General features: G+C 42.1%; 1 pseudogene; it reads right to left on the reverse strand.

The window, feature by feature from the left end:
* Window positions 1-115: 115 nt before the first annotated feature.
* On the reverse strand, window positions 116-20,407 carry LOC132226812 (coagulation factor XI-like; annotated as a pseudogene).
* Between the last annotated feature and the right edge of the window lie 523 nt (window positions 20,408-20,930).

Genomic DNA, 20,930 nt, shown 5'->3' on the forward strand with positions numbered 1-20,930 from the left:
AATGGCTTTTTCCTTTGGGTGTCTTCTTACAAATACCAAGCCCATTCAATCTGTTACTGTCTCGGTGTTGTAACCTGTGGAGGACAATGGGGGCACAGTGCCTCCTCCAGCGAAATCAAGACTGTCTCCCAGGGAGTGATCTGCTTGGCCCCTGCAGGGAGCCAAATGCCATCTGGGGACTCTGGGGCTGCTGAGTTTTCTCCAAAATCCAGTCCACACACTTGACCACATTGGTGTAGATGCCTGGTTGCTCCTTTTCAGCACAGCCATCACCCCAACTTGTGATGCCCACCAGATACCAGGCCCTCGTTGTGTTTACAGGACAGGGGGTCCCCGGTTCTCCTTAGGACAAGGGGAGAAGAGGAAAGGGATACAGATCAGCTCAGGTGCTTCTCATTAGAAACGTATTTGGCTCAGAGTGATTTCACCTCAAATTCTTCCATGGCCCTTTAATAAACTCCAGTGCAAAACCAATAAATACACCTGGTTCCCTGCTCATTGGCAAGAGACTGATTTTTTCAAAAATTAATTTATTTTGTATTAACATTGGTCAACAAGATCACATAGGTTTTAGGTGTGTGTTTCCATGTTACAAGATCAGTGCATTGCACTGTGTGCCCACCACCCAAAGTCAAATCATCTGTCACCATATATTAGGTCCCCTCCATCCCCCAAACCCAGCCCCCTTCCCTCTGGCAACCACCACATTGCTGTGTGAGGTCAAGAGATTCAGTTCTCTTAGCTCGCCCCCATCTAAGGAACAGCAGCCTCCTGATCACCACACCCTCTGTCTGAGGAACAGCAGCTGTACGTGAAGGCTCAGCCCCACCAGCCAGAGGAGCCACCACAGCAGTGAACAGCACCCACCACAGGAGCTGCTGCCAACTGAGGAGCAGCTGATACTACAACCGCCCAAGAAGCAACCACAGCCTGAGGAGCCACTGCCACCCAGGGAGCAGCCACTGAATGACTCCATATCTAGATATGTCGGTGAGATCAAACATGGGTAGACAAAGAAACCCCCAAAGGAAAGAAAAGGAGGACTCACCAGAAAAGCAGCTAAGTGAAACCGAGGCATGCAGCATGACAGAAAAAGAATTCAGATTAAGGGTCCTAGAGAACCTAAACCGGATGGAGGAAAAAATCAACAACTTATGCAAGAAGCAAGAAGAAACAGATGAAAAAATAAACTACCTATGCAAGAAGCAAGAAGAAACAGATGAAAAAATCAATAAATTATGTAAGAACCAAGAAGAAATGAAGAGTGATATAGCTGCAATAAAAAACACCATTGAAAGTTTCAACAGTAGACTAGGAGAGGCGGAGGACCGAATTAGCGAATAAGAAGACAGGGAAACAAAACACACCCAAACTGAACAGCAATTGGAGAAAAAAATTAAAAGACAGGAGGAGAGCCTAAGGGAGCTATGGGACAACAAGAAACGAAAAAACATATGAATAATAGGGGTGCCAGAACAACAGAAAGTGGAACAAGACTTAGAAAACCTATTTGAAAAAACAGTATCAGAAAACTTCTCTAAGGTGGGGAAGAAAAAAGTCACACAAACACAGAGAGTCCCAAACAAAGTGTAAGGGAGACATTATTATCACTTTTGTACTATTTTGTTAACATTAATAAGTTAAGAAATTACTGAAGGATCTAACTGAAATAACTTGCCACAGAAAATAATTGGATAACAGGCTAGAACATTTACAGAAAAGAGCTAGGTTTCACATTGAACTTTATTAAAAATAATTTGTCTCTAAAACAAATGTCGTATTTAAAATTCCCAGTCAAACAGATGTATCCTCCTCACTTGGGGGGTTTTGTCTTTCCCTCTTTTTCACCATGCTTTCTGTAGTACATACTGTTACTATTTTACTTTCATTTTAGCTGGAAGAGGTGATATAGCAGAAAAGGTTATGATTAAATTGTGGTTTTTACCTGTAAAATGGGGCATGGAGAGAAACATTTTTTTTACCTCTTATTTATCTGTGTCCCCATCCAGTCCCCCAGAAATCAGTATATATTACATCTCTATCTGCTTTGGAAGGTAGGCATATGGGTCATTGAAAAACTAAATTTTAAAACATAAAATTTAGTTATGTTTATAGACGAAAAAGATACCTTCTTTCCCAGGAGGCTTTGCCTTCTGTTTGCATAATTTAGTATCTTCTTTATTTAATCCATTCATTTTCACTCATTGTCATACTCTTCCACCCCTCATGTTTGCACAGTCCAGGATGAAGGAAGAGAGACAAGCCATGGCCTCCCCCACCATCCAGCACACCAACTGGACTGTGCCCTGGAAGTTGCTTTATTGCTCTGACCTGCAATCCTTCTGTTCCTAAAAGGAAGCTATATACCATCCTCGATATCCCAATGTTATTAAAATTATGCCATTTTGTGCATCTGAAGAAGCCTGCAGAAAGCATATCATTTTACCCAAACCCCTGAATAAGATTCAATAATTGGGAATGAGTGTCAGCCTGCAGTCTTAACAGGAGGAAAGACTAGCTTTGCAAACACAAAGTAAGATTTACACTGCTCTCTCCCAATAAAAATTAAAATTAGTACCTGGGAAAACAAAACAAAATGAAAAAAAAAATATCAAAGCATAAAACTTTAGTCAGATGAAAAGCTTTCCTTATTGTTGAGTATTCAACAATATGTGGGCAGTTAAATTATATTTTATTAGCATAAAATTGCATTGCATTCTCCCGACATGATAATCTAACTCAATTTCTTAAATAAGTACCCCAAAATATCATGTTTGGATATTTCTACACAATTTTAAATATACGTAAGAGTTCATGTTTACATTCTGATTTGATATACTGGTCAACATAATCTTTGGAGAAATATGTAACTTCCAGGTTGCCACTAGAACTATAAATAGGAAAAAAGTACTTTAACTTTTCTCACAAGGTAAATTCTCTTGAACAATGAGTTAAATTTCTCCTTTGATATATTTAGATTATACAAGTCTATGTGGCTTTCTTCTACTTACAATAACTTCATAAAACAATGCTTAAAAAACTCCACTTACACTTCTGCACAATTTAGGCTCTATTTTACAAAAAATAGAGTGTCATTATACTTTGTGTTAAGAACTCATTTTTTTGGTTGATTTTTCTTTGTTAAATGGCATTTAAATATATAAAATAAATATCAAAAATGTAAGTCTTTGTTTTACTATGGTTGCAAATATCAAAAAATGTCTATATGTGACACAGCACCAGAGTTAAGTTAGGGTTTTTCAGAATGCTGACACGCCGAGCTCAAAAGGTTCACCATCACTGATCTAGAGGGCCCTGGGTGGCAATTACTTATTTTAAACATGAAAAGTGAATGAATTCTCTTTTTATCCTTACACACACACACACACACACACACACCACAAAGCGTTCTGAGTTTTAGTCTCAATCCTGCTATTGACTAGCTGTGACCCTGAGAAATTCACCCCATTTCCCATATGTAAAAGGTAAAGAAGACGATTGTCCTCAAATGTATCTTTGAGCTATCTGTACAGATTATGTGAGTATAATCTGTATATTTATAAAACAAAAAAAGCCCCAAATCATGTTTGTAAACAACTCAGAGGATCCTGAAATGCAAAGAGGATAGTGGCCAACTAAAGGTCCCTTGGATACACATACGCTCTCAACAGAGCTTTTTACATTTGGCCAATACTGACAGTGACCTAAGTAGGGAACCCAATCTGAGGATGCATGAGAAACTCTTCTTCAGTATCTGGGAACACACACACACACACACACACACACAGTAAGCCAGAGGGAAGGGGGGGAGAGAGAGAGAGAGAGAGAGAGAGAGAGAGAGAGAGAGAGAGAGAGAAGAGAAAGAGAGAGAGAGTGTTTTCTTTGAGTTTAGTTCTGGACTCAGTGCCCAGGGCCATACACAGAGATGATGAGCTCTTATGAGAAATAATAAAAACTTCTCTGGGAAGTGTGTGTATTTAAATGGGAACGTGGGATAGTACACAGACAACTTTGTTTCTACATCTATTCTGATGCTGGTAGACCATGAGTGGCTCTTCCTTTTCGCTTTTCCCCCACTAAAGATAGAAAATTAAGTTAGCAAGTAGAATAGTTTACATTTTTAAAAAATGTGCTGAAATATTAGTGGTAGATTTCATACATGTGTGAGCATGGTGAACCAGTGAACACAGTAACAGTACTGACTCCTTGAAACAGTGAGCAGCTGTTAATATCCACTGGGGCCCAGTGATGGAGCCTCCACACAGGTGTCTCTGGGTGGGTGCGGAGATGTGCAGAGTTACCTGCCAGGGCCACTCACCATGAGTAGACTCCGTTCCTCCAGAAATGCTGACCCTGATTTTGGTTGTGCATTCTACAACAGAAGGATTGCAATGAGTAGCTTCCTAAATCTTCATTTTCTAGCAGTAGTTATGGTCCTTCAGGCACAAAGGGAAGAAACTTTCCCTCTATCCAGTCATTTACCATGACACTGAAGAAATGTTATCATCAAGTTGGCAAAGTAAAACATGCACATAAAAAAATGAATAAGTCACCTGGTCATTATAAGCCCCTAAGGAATCCATCATCTGCTACTATGAGGCAATCTTATCCTCCCTCAAATGATATCCCCAATTGTTCTTGTTTTTTAAAATATATTTTTATTGATTTCACTAGAGGCCCAGTGCATGAAAATTCATGCACTCGGGGGGAAGAAGGGGTCCCTCAACCCAGCCTGCTCCCTCTCACAATCTGGGACCCCTTGGGTAGGGTCCCTAGTCCTGGCCTGAGATCAGGGCCTATCAGGACTTTCCTTCCCTGGGTTGCAGGCAGCTGGCCCCAACCCCACTGCTGCCACGGCTTGCCATCTGTGCAATGCTGCTTCCCCCCTGCTACCGGTGGCCTCCCTTTGCAGGCAACAGGCAAGGGGTGTGATGGCTTGGCTAGCCTGGGCCTCCCTCTTTCTTTGCTTGGGGGCGTGGTCATCCTGGAAAGGGGCTGTCTGCCTACCTGATCTCCCCTAACTGCTGGCCTGCCTACTGATCACCCCTAACTGCTGGCTGCCTGCCTGATCACCCCTAACCACTCTGTCTGCCTGCCCCTAAATACTTGCTTGGGGGCAGGGCGAGGTGTCATCTGCATACCTGATTGCCCTTAAATGCTGGCCTGCCTACCCGATTGCCTGTAACCACTTGCCTGCCTACCTGATCACCCCTAACCACTGGTCTGCCTACCTGATCACCCCAACCACTCTGCCTGACTGCCTGATTGCCCCTAACTGCTTGTTTGGGGGCGGGGCCAGCCCAGGAGTGGCTGTGGTGGTTCTGGTCTCTGGTCATTCCAGTCATTATGCTTATGGTGGCTGGCCTTTTATTATATAGGATAGAGGAAAGGAGAGAGAGAGATAGAAACATCAGCAATGAGAGAGAATCATTGACTGAATGCCTCCTACATGCACCTTACTGTGGATGGAGCCCACATTCCAATCAAATCCTGGCTTTCTGGTTCATAGATCGATGCTCATGAACCACTGAGCCATGTCAATTCTTTTAAATTAATCAGTTGTTTGTCACGTGTCCCTCCCAGATCAATAACATCACCTGGGAATTTGTTAGAAATGCAATTTCTTGAGCCCCAACCCAGACCCAGTGATCAGAATTTCTGGTGGTGGAACCCAGTAATCTGACTTTTAATCAGCTCTGCCAAAGTTTGAGAACCACTGCTATAATAAAAAGTTGAGCAGCCCCCACTCAGTATGTCCAGTTCTCCCCCATTCTCTCCCCCTTGGGCTGACCTTTGGTCCATCACTCCTATTCCAACCTGGGATGCTTTTCTGTTTGTGAGCTGCTTCTGCCCTTTGGCCTTGTTGACAGTTTGGGGATCTCTGATGCAACTCTTGATACCTTTCAGGGACTTTGATTCAGAGTTATCCCCTGTGTTTCTTTCCTGTCTTGGATGCCTCAAGCAGGAGAGTCCATTTGATTTCTACGTCCTGAGATGCCAAACACCAGACCCTACCCTCCTGGTTGTAGGCTTGGGCAAATCTGCTCCAATAACCTACATAGAATGGGAGTGAGGACCTCATAAACAACATTTTTCTAGAGCAGTGCTTTTTGTCTCAGTGGGTATATGGGTCACCTGGTTGTTGTTGTTTTTTAAATGCAGATCTCGATTCTGTGTCTAGCATTATATTTTGTGTTAAGAAATATTTCCTTGGATGGCAATTTTTCTGTATCTTCAGAAAGTTTAGTTGTATTATAGATCAATGACACTACAAGACATAATAAATATCTCGATTAGACATTTCCGTTCATATTAGGATACTATTTCATCTAATAGAGTGCAGCAAAATCTAATTATCTTGTGCCACTTCATTCAGAAGGTCCATTAAAAAGACATAAAGTTTTATTTTCCCTTATCTTACATTTTCTGCTTTCGCTATCAATTACACCTGATACATTCTGTAACCTTTACAGAATAGAGTTCATATTGTCAGCAGAGAAGAACATAATGAAGGAAGGAGGGTGCAGAATGGATTCTACAATTTAAGGCATAAGTGCTGGTTCCTATTTTATAAACTATGTCGACTTCACTAACAACAAAATTTGCTATGTCCCTTTTAATGCTTGGTTAAACTAAGATAACAGACCTATAAATACTCCTTCTTGTCTTTGGTAAACTTATTGTGAGGAAAACAGGGGATGTATGAGATATAACTGCCTTGACTGACTGTAAAGAAGAAGGAGCCATCCAAAGATCCCATCAGAGCCCCTGGACATCCTATCTAATAAAAGAGAAACATGGTAATTGGCATACGACCGCTACCCTTCCCATTGGCTAATCAGCGAGATATGCAAATTAACTGACAGCCAAGATGGCGGCCGGCAGCCAGGCAGCTTGAAACTAACATGAGGCTTGCTTGCTTCAGTGACGGAGGACTCCAACGTTCCCCGCCTGCCTTGCCGGCCTCTGAGCTTGCAGTTTAAGAAACATTGTAACGAATATAGAAGCTAAACAAAACCCCAGAAACCTGCTTTCAGTGAGCCAGGATCTCAGAGCTGGAGTTATACATTGTTTCAATTATAGAACTGAAACAAACCAGATACCTGCTTTCAGGAGTGGAGGCCTAAGAGCTGGAGCCTCAGAGCTAAAGCTGGCCCAGAATAAAAAGAAAAAAAGAAAAAAAAGAGCGGTTGGGAGCTTCCGTCACCCACCAGCCTGAAAACAGCCCTCAGCCCCTCACCCAGACTGGCCAGGCACCCCAGTGGGGACCCCACCCTGAAGGGTGTGTGACCAGCTGAAAACAGTCATCATCCCCTCACGTAGGCTGGCCAGGCATCCCAGTGGGGACCCCCACCCTGATCCAGGACACCCTTCAGGGCAAACCAGCCAGCCCCACCCATGCACCAGGCCTCTATCCTATATAGTAAAAGGGTAATATGCCTCCCAGCACCGGGATCAGCGTGACAGGGGGGAGCTCCTCAACCCCCTGATCGCCCTGCGGCTCTGTGTGTGACAGGGGACGGTGCCCCAACTCCCCTATCGGCCCTACTCTGTGAGTGACAGGGGGGAGCTCCCCAACCCCCTGATGGGCTCTGCTCTGTGCATGACAGGGGGGAGCTCCCCAACCCCCTGATCGACCCTGCTCTATGCGTGACAGGGTACGGAGCCCCAACCCCCCTGATGGGCCCTGCTCTGTGCGTGACAGGGGGTGGCGCCGCAACCTCCCCATAGACCCTGCCTTCAGTGTGACAGGGGGCGGCGCCCCAACTCCCCAATTGGCCCTGCTCTGAGCCTGACCAGGGGCTGCACCTAGGGATTGGGCCTGCCCTCTGCCACCCGGGAGCAGGCCTAAGTCAGCAGGGCATTATCTCCTGAGAGGTCCCAGACTGCGAGAGGGCACAGGCCGGGCTGAGGGATCCCCCCTGCCCCCCCCCCGAGTGCACAAATTTTTGTGCACCGGGCCTCTAGTTAAATAATAAATGCCTTAAATCACGTGATTTTATGTAAATCAATAAATCCTAAAGGTATAATAGGGTGCGATGGTATTTTAAGGAGTGTGTGTGTTACACTTTTTCCTGTTGGCGATTTTATCTTTTAGGTTAGCAATTTTTAATTAATGTGCTGCAAGAACTTTTAAAACATGCAAGAGCTGACTATTTAGTCAGAGGTACTGATCTCTTTTTCCTTAGATTATAAAAAAATGATAACAGTCAACACAACAACACCCGTTGTGAATGAATCAAAATTGTACCTATTTTTTGTCAAATCAGCAAAAAAAAAAAATTTTTTTTTTTTTTTTTTTTTTTGGTGTGGGGCAGAATTTTAGTAATTCGTTTATGTGTGCCATGAGATGGAAAAGGCTCACAATCACTGGCTTAGATAATTCTGTTTGCCTACAAACCATTTCTTGCTACTATTCTCAGAATTGGCCACTGGGCTGGAAACACTGCTGATCAGATTTTTACTCTAATTTTTATATTATAAGTCTTGTTTAATCTAGACAATTCTTTTATTTCCACTCCCTATGACAAATTAATGTTTTTCCAGTAATTTTTGTGAGTATTCATAAGTATGCAGAACCTGAAATAATGAAAGCCCCTGAAAGGGAGCTACTTGAGCATTTCTTGAATAGATTCCTAATTTTTCAAACATGTGATGATTGTTTATGTTTCAATTAAAGATCAAGTAATGGCCAATGGAAAGAAAATGAATAATTTGATTAACCAAGATGCTGGCTGATATTTCAATTAAAAAGGATAATAAGAAAGATAATTGGCCTCAATAACAAAAAATCAGACATGAAAGTGTTGGCCTATTACGAGTCTCACCATGAAATACCAGTTGCATAAATGCAGCAAATTAAAACACATATCCAATTACTACTAGGCAATGTATCCAATTACTACTAGGCAATGCAAGTTAGTCAAGGCCCATTGTTTACGGTTCAAACATGGTCAGCATGGGTGATAGAAGTGAAAATAACAGGTCATTGTAAATTGGTGTTTTTCTTACTAATTTTAATCCCCCTGCGACTGTTATTGACTCTCTTTGTCATGATATAGTAAGCATAGAATAGCTCCTTCAGATGTATTTTTTCAAGTGATGTGAAACTCACCATTACCAATCTTACATAACCTTAATGTATATCCAGAGATGCCTCCTGTCCTATGAAGTATTTTAGTTGGAGATCCATTTGAAGAAACTTTTAAGTAACATTTACCCCTGCAGGTTGGACACAAAATGGTATAAACGTGATGCTCCTCTCGAAGAGATGGGATGGAGCAATGATGGTACCTGCTTGTGTCTTACTTCCCTCCATGGTCAGATTCTTGAGGTGGAAAATAGGTAAAAAAAAATTTGGCAGCAGATGGTGTTGGTACACATTCTCTGGCAGGCTCTATGTCCTTTCACATCAATAGCATCCAGTTCTTCTCCCAAGAAATCAGTGTCACGGTAAAATGGAGTGTGGCAGAACACTGGACAGCAAATCACACATCAGAGACACACAACCTTAGCTCCCATCAGTCTCCTCAGAAAAAAGTGATCTCAACCAGAAGAAAGTGTTTTCATTGTTTACCTGGGATGCTGTGCCTGCGGCTTTGCGGACTGAAACCAGAAATAGCTCTGTTCTTTTTAGTGCATGTACTTGGTAACCCACTTTTAGATGTTTGAAGGAGACAACGATTTCTAACAGTCCAAAAGGGAAATATACATGAATCATATAAAACTTATTCAAGAAAAATAACATTTTCACAGCGCATAGGTGAGTCAATTCATGTTGACATTTAGTCGAGAACATTTCCTGTTTTGAAAGTACTCTTCATGAATCACTGAGTCAGACCCCAGGAGCCATAGGTTGGAGATGAGTTTCCAAAACAGAACCACCTGCCTCCATAAAAAATGTTTGAGCTTGTTCTCTTGTCAGTGTTCCTAGCATCTTCCTTCTTTCTTTCCTTTCCTTCAATGCTCCCAGCCTACCTCAAAGACGCAAGAATTTTCATGCTACCTAGAAATCTGCCGCCCTGAGCTGCTGACAGCTTAGACAGGGAAGCGTGGAACCCACCGCCGGCTTCACATCTAAGCAGCACCTCCCTGAAAGGAGTAACTTTTCCTAATTAGCACAAAATCACAGTCCAGAACAGTGCTGTCCAATAACATTTTCTTCATTGATGCCACCCAATACAACAGTCACCAACCACCTATGACTATTGACCACTGAAAATGTGGCTAGTACAGCTGAGAAAATGAATACGTACTTAGTTTTATTTCATCTTAATTAATTTAAATGTAAACAGCCAAGTCTTGGCTTGTAGCACCCACAATTCTCTGATACCCTGTTTTGAGGGTCAAATGTGTTACTTCTCTCATAGGTATTGATTGGGAATTTTATAAATAAAATTTTAAAAGGACCAGTGATTACACAAAATAACACACTGCAAAGGTATCTCTCTAAATTTTGAAACTTATTATGTTCCAAGACTTGCTCTTTGAACCTCCTTTCTTCTCTACCAGCTGTTTGCTGGTGTCACCCAAACACAGATCTAGAGTGTAAACGTATCTTCTTAATCTCAGAATTCCCTTTCTAATTCCAATTCAACATTTCTCATTGAGCATCTAGCAGATATCTCTCCTCTCTTTAAATCAGATCCTGGAAACATCTTCCACATCTCAGTCATTGGCATCTCCATCCTTTCAATTCTGTGGGCCCAAATCTTGAAGCTATCACTGACATTTTCTTTGACAATATACCCCAATCTGATTACTTCCCTATCATTTCCACTCTGGTCCCAATAGGGAGGGGTTTTTGTTTGTTTGTTTTTATCTATTTAGTTCCCTGGTGTCGAGAACAGTGCCTGGTATATAGTAGGCACCAAATAAATTGTATTAAGTTTGTTAAGTCAGTGAAAGTCACAGATATATTTTCATGTGATAGAACAAGCACTTCTGAAATTACAGCCTCACTCAATGGAAAACCAACTTGCTTGATGGACAAGGAACTCTAGGGCTTCCCTTAGCTGGAGTGCTCTGGGGAGCACTCTCCCCCAAAACGAGCAGCAGAGTCAAACGAATGTTAAGGGCCCTGAGAATTCTAATGTAGATAATACATACATTTCGGATTTTGAAACAGATTTCATCTTAAGGTTATTATCATTTTTTTTTTTAGTGAATCTTGTCAATGAGGGGCAAGACCTCAGCAAGGGTTCCTTTAAGGATCAAAGAAATTTCCCACACTTCATTATGGCTTCCCATGTTAATATCCCTCAGTACGGGGAATGTTCTCAACCCTCCCTACACCTCCATCCCCACTCCCATTGATATAGGCCATCATTTCCACCTCTCTCCACTTTGGATTTGACATTTCACTGATATTTCCAGGTCTTTTTGCTCCAGGCTCAATGATCTTAAACCAGGCCTTGGACTAAGCTGCCTCTGAGTGGCCATCCTTATGTTCTTCTTTCCATTCAGAACTAGGCAGCTCTCCCTTTGTCAAAGATAGAGACCTCCCTAAGCTAAAGAAAACCAAGGATCCTTGGTAGTAGTGGGTTTGTGGGCAGTAGCTAGGGAACAGAAAGGGAGAGGGGTGAGGAATTCTATGCAAGATTTATCTACCTTTCCAGATATTTTGACTAGATTTGTAGTTGCTCAGAATTTTTAATGGTGCATTTTGATCAGTTGTTTTTAAAAAGTCACACATGAGCCTTACTCATAACTCCTTACCTTTCCGATTCCTTTGGCGATTCTTGAGAAAAGAAGGTAAGAAACAAACAACTGGGATGGTGAGTACAAATGCTGAGACAGCCGAAGGCATCAGGAGCCATGACACTGTCGATGTTACTGTCTGCAAACCTGTACTGAGGAAAATGTCCTGAATACAAGCTGTATAGCAGAAGAAACCATATTTAGGGAATCAATTCACCAGTAGAATCTGTAAAATATCAGTCGTAGTATTTGTAAATTCCATATAAAATAGTTTGCTGGGGTATGAGGAAGAAATGAATAGGTGGAACACAGAAGAGTTTTAGGGAAGTAAAATGCTCTGTATGACACTATAGTGAAGGAGGCATGTCCTTATACATTTGTTCAAGCCCACCGAATGTACAGCCCCAAGAACGAATCATAATGTAAACTATGGACTTTGCGTGATTATGATGTGTCAGTGCAGGTTGATCAATTGTAACAAATGCACTGCTCTGGTGGGAGATGTTGATAATGGGGAGTCTGTGGGTATGGGGGGGTAGAGAGTATATGGGAAACCTCTACACCTTACCCTCAATTTTGCTGTGAACCTAAGATCACTCTAAAGAAATAATGTCTTAATAATAATTTTTTAAAGTTCATTTGTCTCAAAATCTTTCAAAAATTTTTATATTAGGAACACCAAAGTGATTATCTTTTAAGCTTAAATTCAAATATAAACTCTAATTATATAGGACATAATAAAAATTTTCACATGAAGAAGACATGTCATTGGTCCATTTCATCAGTGAACATAAAATGGGTGCCCATCAGACCTACCATCCGCAACTCTTTTTTTGTTGTTGTTGTTTTTATTTTTTTAGTTTTACTGCTTAAAGTATTACAAAGGGTATTACATATGTCTCCTTCCCCGCCCCCCCCCCCCCACAACACACACACCTTTGAGAATCCCCTGCAACTCTTATTTAATGGTGCAGTTACCTCGTTAAGAAAATCATAGTTTAGCCAGGTGAGAAAGTACACAGGATTTCAGTGAAAATCCAGACACCACTTCACTGAGCTTCATTATTCTGGTTGGTGTCCCTGTTTGGGTATTCTTCAAAAGGCAGATGTTACTGAAAATAAAACAAAAATGGGAAAATATTTTATTCTTCCAAATGCAAGTAAGAGAACCATCAGAGGATGAGGCGTTCCCGCTTGGAGACTGCCTGAGCCCGTCAGCGAAGGAATTACTCTGCAAAGCGCTGATCTGCAGGCTGGACAGCTGGGAGGCATCCCCACTCTGCCAAGACCTGGTGGTTCGGTGAGTTTTGCCAACATGATTTATCATCAGTAAAATGACAACGTGAGAGAGGGGTGAGACGATAATGGGGATGTAGGAATTAATGACGTCTCTTTTTGTAATGTCTAGCAACTCCCAATTTCCTTGCTTATTCACACTGTGTTAAGTTTTGGATGTAAAATATGTAAGAAGATGTAGTTTCAGGTAAGCTAAAGACAAAAACACTTAAATATTAAACATGAACACTTAATGATTAATTTGGGAGGGGTTGTTTTGTTTTGTCATTGTTTTTGAAATAAATCTTTGATACTTTGTTTGGTTTCCACTATTCTGCTTTTTGTGAATGGAGAGAGCAGAAAGTTAAAATCCAAATGCTAGTCATTTGAACTTATTTCCCCATTTCCATTGGATTTTATATAGTTATAGTTGATTATACAAATCTAGAACATCTCAACTTATTTCTAAATATAAAAGTCATATTTCTCCTACCTTTTTTTAAAAAAGAGAACACAGATTAATAATTAGAGATCAAATTATTTTACATTCTAATGTAATAGATTTATCCCTAAACTATTTCAAAATCCAGTAAGAGGCGGGTTAACACATTCCACATGGGCTTTGGTTATTTTGTCTTCGGTAGGAAACTGTTATTTGGAGAACTACAAGCAGTTTTGCTTTTTTTTAAAATATATTTTTTATTGATTAAGATATTACATATGTGTCCTTATCCCCACGTTACCCCAACCCCCCCTCCCCGCTCATGCCCTCACCCCCCCCCCCCCGTTGTCCGTGTCCATTGGTTAGGCCTATATGCTTGCATATAAGTCCTTTGGTTGATCTTTCCCCCCTTACCCCACCCTCCACTACCTTCCCTCCAAGGCCCAACAGTCCAATCCATGCCTCTCCATCTCTGGATCAGTCCTTGTTCATCAGTTTATGTTGTTCATTATATTCCACAAATGAGTGAGATCATGTGGTATTTATCTGCTCTCCAGTTCCATCCATGCTGTGGCAAATGGTAAGAGTTCCTTTTTCTTCTTCCTCTTCTTACAGAATACCTTTCAGCATTTCATATAATGCTGGTTTGGTGGTGATGAACTCCTTTAGCTTTTTCTTATCCGTGAAGCTCTTTATCTGACCTTCTATTCTGAATGATAGCTTTGCTGGGTAAAGTAATCTTGGTTGTAGGTTCTTGCTATTCATCACTTTGAATATTTCTTGCCACTCTCTTCTGGCCTGCATGGTTTCTGTTGAGAAATCAGCTGACAGTCGTATGGGTACTCCCTTGTAGGTAACTGACTGTCTTTCTCTTGCTGCTTTTAAGATTCTCTCTTTGTCTTTTGCTCTTGGCATTTTAATTATGATGTGTCTTGGTGTGGTCCTCTTTGGGTTCCTTTTGTTTGGGGTTCTCTGCGCTTCCTGGACTTGTAAGTCTATTTCTTTGACCAGGTAGGGGAAGTTTTCTGTCATTATTTCTTCAAATAGGTTTTCAATATCTTCCCCTCTCTCTTCTTCTGGTACCCCTATAATTCTGATGTTGGTATGCTTGAAGTTGTCCCAGAGGCTCCTTAAACTTTCTTCATATTTTTGGAATCTTTTTTCTTTTTTCTTTTTTGGTTGGGTATTTTTTGTTTCTTTGTATTTCAAATCTTTGAGTTGATTCTTGGGATCCTCTTGTCTGCTGTTGGATCTCTGTGTATTATTCTTTATTTCAGTCAGTGTATGCTTAATTTCTAGTTGGTCTTTTTTCATATCCTCCAGGGTCTCACTAAATTTATCAGCGGTTTACATAAAATTCTTGAAAAACCTTATAAACGTGGTTTTGAACTCTAGATCCAGTCGTTTGCTTTCCTCCATTTCTGTCATTTGTGACCTGTTTCTTTGTCTCCACATTTTTTATGCTTCCCTGTGTTGGTAAAGTGGTTTTGTGTGCTAGGTGTCCTGTAGGGCCCAGTGGCTCAGTCTCCCCAGTTACCTGAGGTCGACACTCTTGGTGCACCCCCTTGTGGGCTTTGTGCACAGTCTTGTTGTAGTTATGCCTTGATTGTTGTAGGATCACTGGGAGGAATTGACCTCCAGGCCAATTGGCAGTGAGAATCAGCTGTGTCTGCAGTGGGAGAACTTCTGTGCTGAAGACACCCTTCTGGGGCAAGACTCCCTTCAGTGGGGCTTTGGTGCTCACTGAGTCTGCCCCCTGAGTGTGTCCCTTATGGATCTGAGGAGTTGTAATCCAGATGGTCCCCCTCTGACAACTGGGTACACTGGCTGTTGGATCTAAGGAGTTGCTAATTTAGCCTCTGCCTGAGGTTACCCAGCAGGAGCTATGAAGAGAACTGCAGATTCCCCTTCCTTTTTTGGAGTTTGGAGGTACCCTGATGAGGCCCAGCTGTGAAGCAATGCAAGCTGCTGTGGGGCCTTGGGCCTTCTCTTGGAAGTTCTGGGTCTGTCTGGCCCAGCTGCAATTTGTTAGGTAATTTTCAGGTTGCAAAGGGCCAGGGCATTCATATGCAAAAGCGTCTCCTGAAGCCTGGGTGGGGCGGGGCCTCAGGGAATCAAAGGGCGGAGCAAGCAGCTATGGCTGGTCCTCGGCCCTGCCCTAAGGGGCTGCGCACGTCTCAGTGTCCCGGTAATTTAATTGCTGCAAGCACCTCTGAGGGAAAGCTGCCCTTGAGTTCCGAGTTCTGCCTGCTGCCAGACAGTCCAGTTTCTCCCCGTATGAGTCCTGGGTCCCCAGAGATTTCCCAGAACTGGAGTTCAGAGCAGTCGGGAGCTTATGACTCCCTCCCGATTCAAAAAGACAGCCGCTTCCTCAGGTACCAGCCCCTTTCCACGTGCGCTCGAGCCTCCGTACCTTTGAACTTTACTTCCGCAGCTCCTAACCCTCAGTGTGCTTTTCTCTTTCCTTCTAGTTGTAGAATTTCCACTCAGCCAGCCTTCCTGTAGTTCTGGGTGATGTCCCTTTTGTCTTTTTGTTGTATTTTGAAGTTGTTGTAGGAGGCAGCAATTTCGGTGTTTCCCTATGCCGCCATCTTAGTTTCTCCTGCTTTGTTTTAAATATGGGGTAAGACTATAGCCTCCTTTAGGCTGGGAATGGAACAGTCAGGACAATGTTAACTGTTTCAAAATTGCCAGTTTAAAAAGGTGGGACTTTGCATGAAGAAAACTATAAATATTTATTATAGAAATATTTCATGGGTTAAAAAGAAATGTTGGCATCAAATGGATGAAACTAATTTTAAGGAATCCCCCTATTGCTCCCCGTCAGATAATGTCATGTCTATGGGCTCACTCACTGGTGGTCTGGGCTTGGAAACTGCCCATTGCCTAGGGGACAAAGTGACAGCAGACGTCATCTGTGCATCTGCCCTGGCTCTCCTCTGCATCCTTGGTGACAGAGCTATCATAGTTCACGCCCTCCATGTCCAGGCCCTCATCAACTTCTGTGTCACAGGCTGGAAATAAAAGCAGAAAATATGCTTATCGTTCACACTCTGGGGCCACTTGGAGACTTTTTCCTGTAGCAACTGTCCCTCCTGACTTACCCTTGCAACTCGCTCACCCACTTTCCTCAGACGTCATTTTAATTTTCATCTACTTCATTCCTACTCTCGCGTGGAAACAGAAAAAGAATGCCGATGTCCTTCTTACAGGGACACAATATTACACTTGTAAATTCTTTCTGCAATTTGCTGACCCAGCCTCGCTTGTTTCCTTAACACCAGTGATTGGCTGATTTACTAATGAAACTATTCAAGTATCTACATCACTATTAAGACAAGTGACATCTCAACACTTGCTGCCTTTGGTTTGAATTCATATGTTTAATAAGGACTTTCCTATAACATTTTAAACTGCGAAGGAGGGGGAAATGAATGGTGAGTACTGATGTCATGAGATAGGTCCTATGAGATACATTTTGGTAAGCTGTGGTGGGGCTAAGGGGCAGACATGCCTGCATGCTAACTTTGACTCGACAGAGAAAGAACTTCATTAGGAGACTTTATTTCCATATGTCATGGTTTTCTTTTATAGCCATAAGATCATATGACCATACATATACATCACAATAATTAGTATATATATATAGGTATGTATTTATTTATTTAAAAACTTGCATGTTTTGTGTCTTTTTTTTTTTTACTTTAGACAGGGAGGAAGGGAGAGAGAGAGAAATATCGATGGATATTTCTGGGTGGATATTTATATTTTAAAATAATGCATCTCAGGATTTTTTCACTTATTTCCATCACCATTTATTCCCCTCTACACCCTCTTCCACTTCCATCCACCTATACCCCACAATCACCACACTGTAATGTCAGCATACTGAAAGTCAAAGAGAAGGAAGTAAACTACTGTATCTCATGCCAAAAGAAATACTTTCTTAGCAAGACTGTGAGTTTGGTTGTTTTCAGCCCAACATCCCCACATTTAAAAGATCACATGTAATAATACTGCTTCCTAACAGGAAAGGGTGTGGGCAAGCTATGGCCTGCAGGTTCACGCAGCCAACTGCCTGTTTTTGTATAGCTCACGAGCTAAGAATGCTTTCCATATTTTAATGGCTACATTTTAAACGGTTATATATACAAACTTATATAATGTCCATGACTTTGTCTCCAGACCTATAAAGCTTAAAATATTTATTCTCTGCCTTATCAAGAAAAAGATTGCCCACTCTTGTTGTAGAGTACAGAACAGTGAATTTTATATCTTCATGGTGCTATGGAATTATCTGGGAATGCAGCAATAACACACAAAAATGTTGATCACTTAACATGGCAGTAAAGCTTTCTTATTAAATTCTCAAGGTCCCCCTCACCAGTTTGGCCCAGTGGACAGAGTGTCGGCCTGCAAAGGGTCTCGGGCTTGATTCCTGCCCAGGACACGTACCTTGGTTGCAGGCTCGATCCCCAGCCTGGTTGGGGCTCATGTGGGAGGCAACCAGTCCATGTGTGTCTCTCATATCGATGTTTCTCTCTCTGTCTATCACCGTCTCTAAAAATCAGTGGAAAAAATACCCTTGGGTGAAGATTAGCAAAACCACCAAAATTTTCTAGTTCAACGTGGAAACAAAAATGGTGGGTTGAATGTTCTAAAATTTTACTATAGAGACAAAACTACCAATACAATTTGTGAATCTTGATAAGATTTTGATTAATAACTATACATTACCTTTGGGGGACAATTCAGATGATATAAAGGAATCTTTTTAAATTTTTATGTCTTTTGTGTAGGATAATGTATGTTGAAATAGTTGTGGGTGAAGCATTATGTTTTCAAACTATTTCATATTGTTAAACACATGTTCAATATCCTTTATAATAAAGCGGTAATATGCAAATTGACCATTACTCCAACACACAAGATGGCTGCCCCCATGTTGACACAAGATGGCCAGCAGGAGAGGGCAGTTGTGGGGGAATCCTGTAGGGGAGGGCAGTTGAGGGGGACCAGGCCTGCAGGGGAGGGCAGTTGGGGGGGACCAGGCTGGCAAGGGAAGGCAGTTAGGGATGACCAGGCCAGCAGGGGAGGGCAGTTAGGGGCAACCACGCCTGCAGGGGAGGACAGTTAGGGGTGACCAGGCTGTCAGGGGAGGACAGTAGGGGCAATCAGGCTGGCAAGGGAGCAGTTAGGCAGCCATCTGGCTGGCTGGGGAGTGGTTAGGGGGCAATCAGGCAGGCAGGCAGGCGAGAGGTTGGGAGCCAGCAGTCCTGGATTGTGAGAGGGATGCCCAGTTTGGAGACGGTGTTGGCTGGGTTGAGGGACACACACCCCCACCCCCCGTGCACGAATTTCGTGCACTGGCCTCTAGTAGATAAATAAAATATAATGTCAAAAAGTATTGGTGGTGACAGGGGATCACTACATTCTTTCATCACCTTATAAAATTTATTTTTTTTTCTAATAAAATTATTAGAAATGATTTACAGGCATAAATGCTGGAAGCTAAGTCCAGCAGGGCATAATAAAATGCAAGAAGTCCTCAAAGGGTTGATGGGCTTCTATATTCAGTAGGGCTGAATCATGTTATTGCCTGCTGGAATAGCTGAAAAGCATTTCCCTAAACCAGAAAATCTACATGTTATTACCTGCAGCTGGCCAAACAGCGAACAGCTGTAGGCATTTACCCAAACCTAAAGATTTGCATCTATTATTGCCTGCTGCCTGACAGGTGAGGGCAGTTCCCCCCAACCTGACAACGCCTTCTGTATACCAAACCTTAACCTTTGATATGTATATCTGCTTTGCCTTAGGGAAATTTGTGTTAATAAAAAACCGAGGGGTCCAGAGAGAGAGAGAGAACATGGTTACTGAAGCTAAGCCCTCCTCTGACTCCCCCAAAATAACTTCCAAATTCATATTTCATGTCTAGTCTCTTCATTAAATTACATGCCGCCCTTCTCCAGATTCCTGAACCCTTCTAGATGCTGAGAAACACCTGGCACATAAAGGTAAAGAGAAATAGGAAGCGTACCATTAATATTGAGGACACAAGGGAGTTTGGACAGTCCATCCTGAGAGTTATGTCTATTTCTCCCTGATCTGCCTAAACACCATATTATTATTATTTTTCCATTGATTTTTATGGAAAGTGGAAGAAAGAGGGAAAGACAAAGGGAAACATCGATGTGAGAGAAACACATCAATTGATTGCCTCTGCATGAGACCAGATCAAGGCCCGGGTAGGGAAGGAGCCTGCAACTAAGGTACGTGCCATAGATCAGAATCAAACCTGAGACCCTTTGGTATGTAGGCTGACACTCTATCCACTGAGCCAAACTGGCTAGGACCTGAACACCATATTATTATGTCATATTTCTTATTTCATTTGAAGGAAAATATACTTTTTGATTAACATTAAATTTCATTAAATGGCAGATGGAGTTTTATTAGCAGGTAATTCTGTAAAATCTAGTTTCTCTATGTAGAAATGCAAACACCTACCACCTGGTAGGATCTTTAGCTGATGACTCAGCCATAAATGTGAAGAGCAAACACCTTGGGTGAAGGGTGCAGATGACTTGGCAGTGCTCGGCGCTTGGTGTAGAAACAGTAGTAATGTCACCTCCTTGAAAGCAGGTCTTTGAACAGCTCAGCCACGCATTCTGTGATGCAATCATGGCAGGTGTTATTTGGGATTTTAGACCCATGTCTAATTAGGCAATCATCTACAGAGGCAAGCAAAGGAGACTGACTTAACTAAATAGGCCTGAACTTGGAAATCAGGGCAATCAACACCTTTACATTAGTTTCTTAGATGAGCAGCCTCAGATAGAAAAGAAAACCACAATATAACACATTTGCCTCAATGGATCTGTGTTTATGAGTGATAGTCTCAGAGACGTGGGTGCTTTGTGGGCACTTGAATCATTTCTCAGATCTTTATTAACAAAAGATGCTCTTTAGGATCCCATCCAAGTCTAAAAGGGCCTCCTGCTTTTCCCTTTGCTCCTTGCTTCTCTCTGTCCAAACTCCATGTTTATTGGAAACAAAGGCTCCCGCAAGATCATTAGCGTTCCATGGTGATTCTGATATAAATCTGTCGATATAATTCCCAGAAAGCCCCTGTGTGTTCAGAGTTTCTCTGATTATCCTCTGGGCCATTTTGCTGTTTGTGACATGAGACAGACAGTTATTGTGGGTGTCATCAAAGCAGTGGACAAGAAGGCAGCTAGAACTGTCAGTCACCACATCTGCTCAGAAAGCCCAGAAGGTTAAATTAATATTATCCCCAATTCTTGCCACTCCCATCTTAATCAGGGATGGAAGAATGGGCTCAGAACCATTTTTATCTATTGGACATTTAGGTTTAATCTTCAGAAAGAAAGGAGAATGTTTTGTGGACCATTTGGTGGTGGTGGTGGTGGTGGTTATGTGTGTGTGTGTGTGTGTGTGTGTGTGTGTGTGTGTGTGTGTGAGAGAGAGAGAGAGAGAGAGAGTTTTAAGT

This window comes from Myotis daubentonii, chromosome 2 (genome assembly GCF_963259705.1).
Source record: "Myotis daubentonii chromosome 2, mMyoDau2.1, whole genome shotgun sequence".
NCBI lineage: Eukaryota > Metazoa > Chordata > Mammalia > Chiroptera > Vespertilionidae > Myotis > Myotis daubentonii.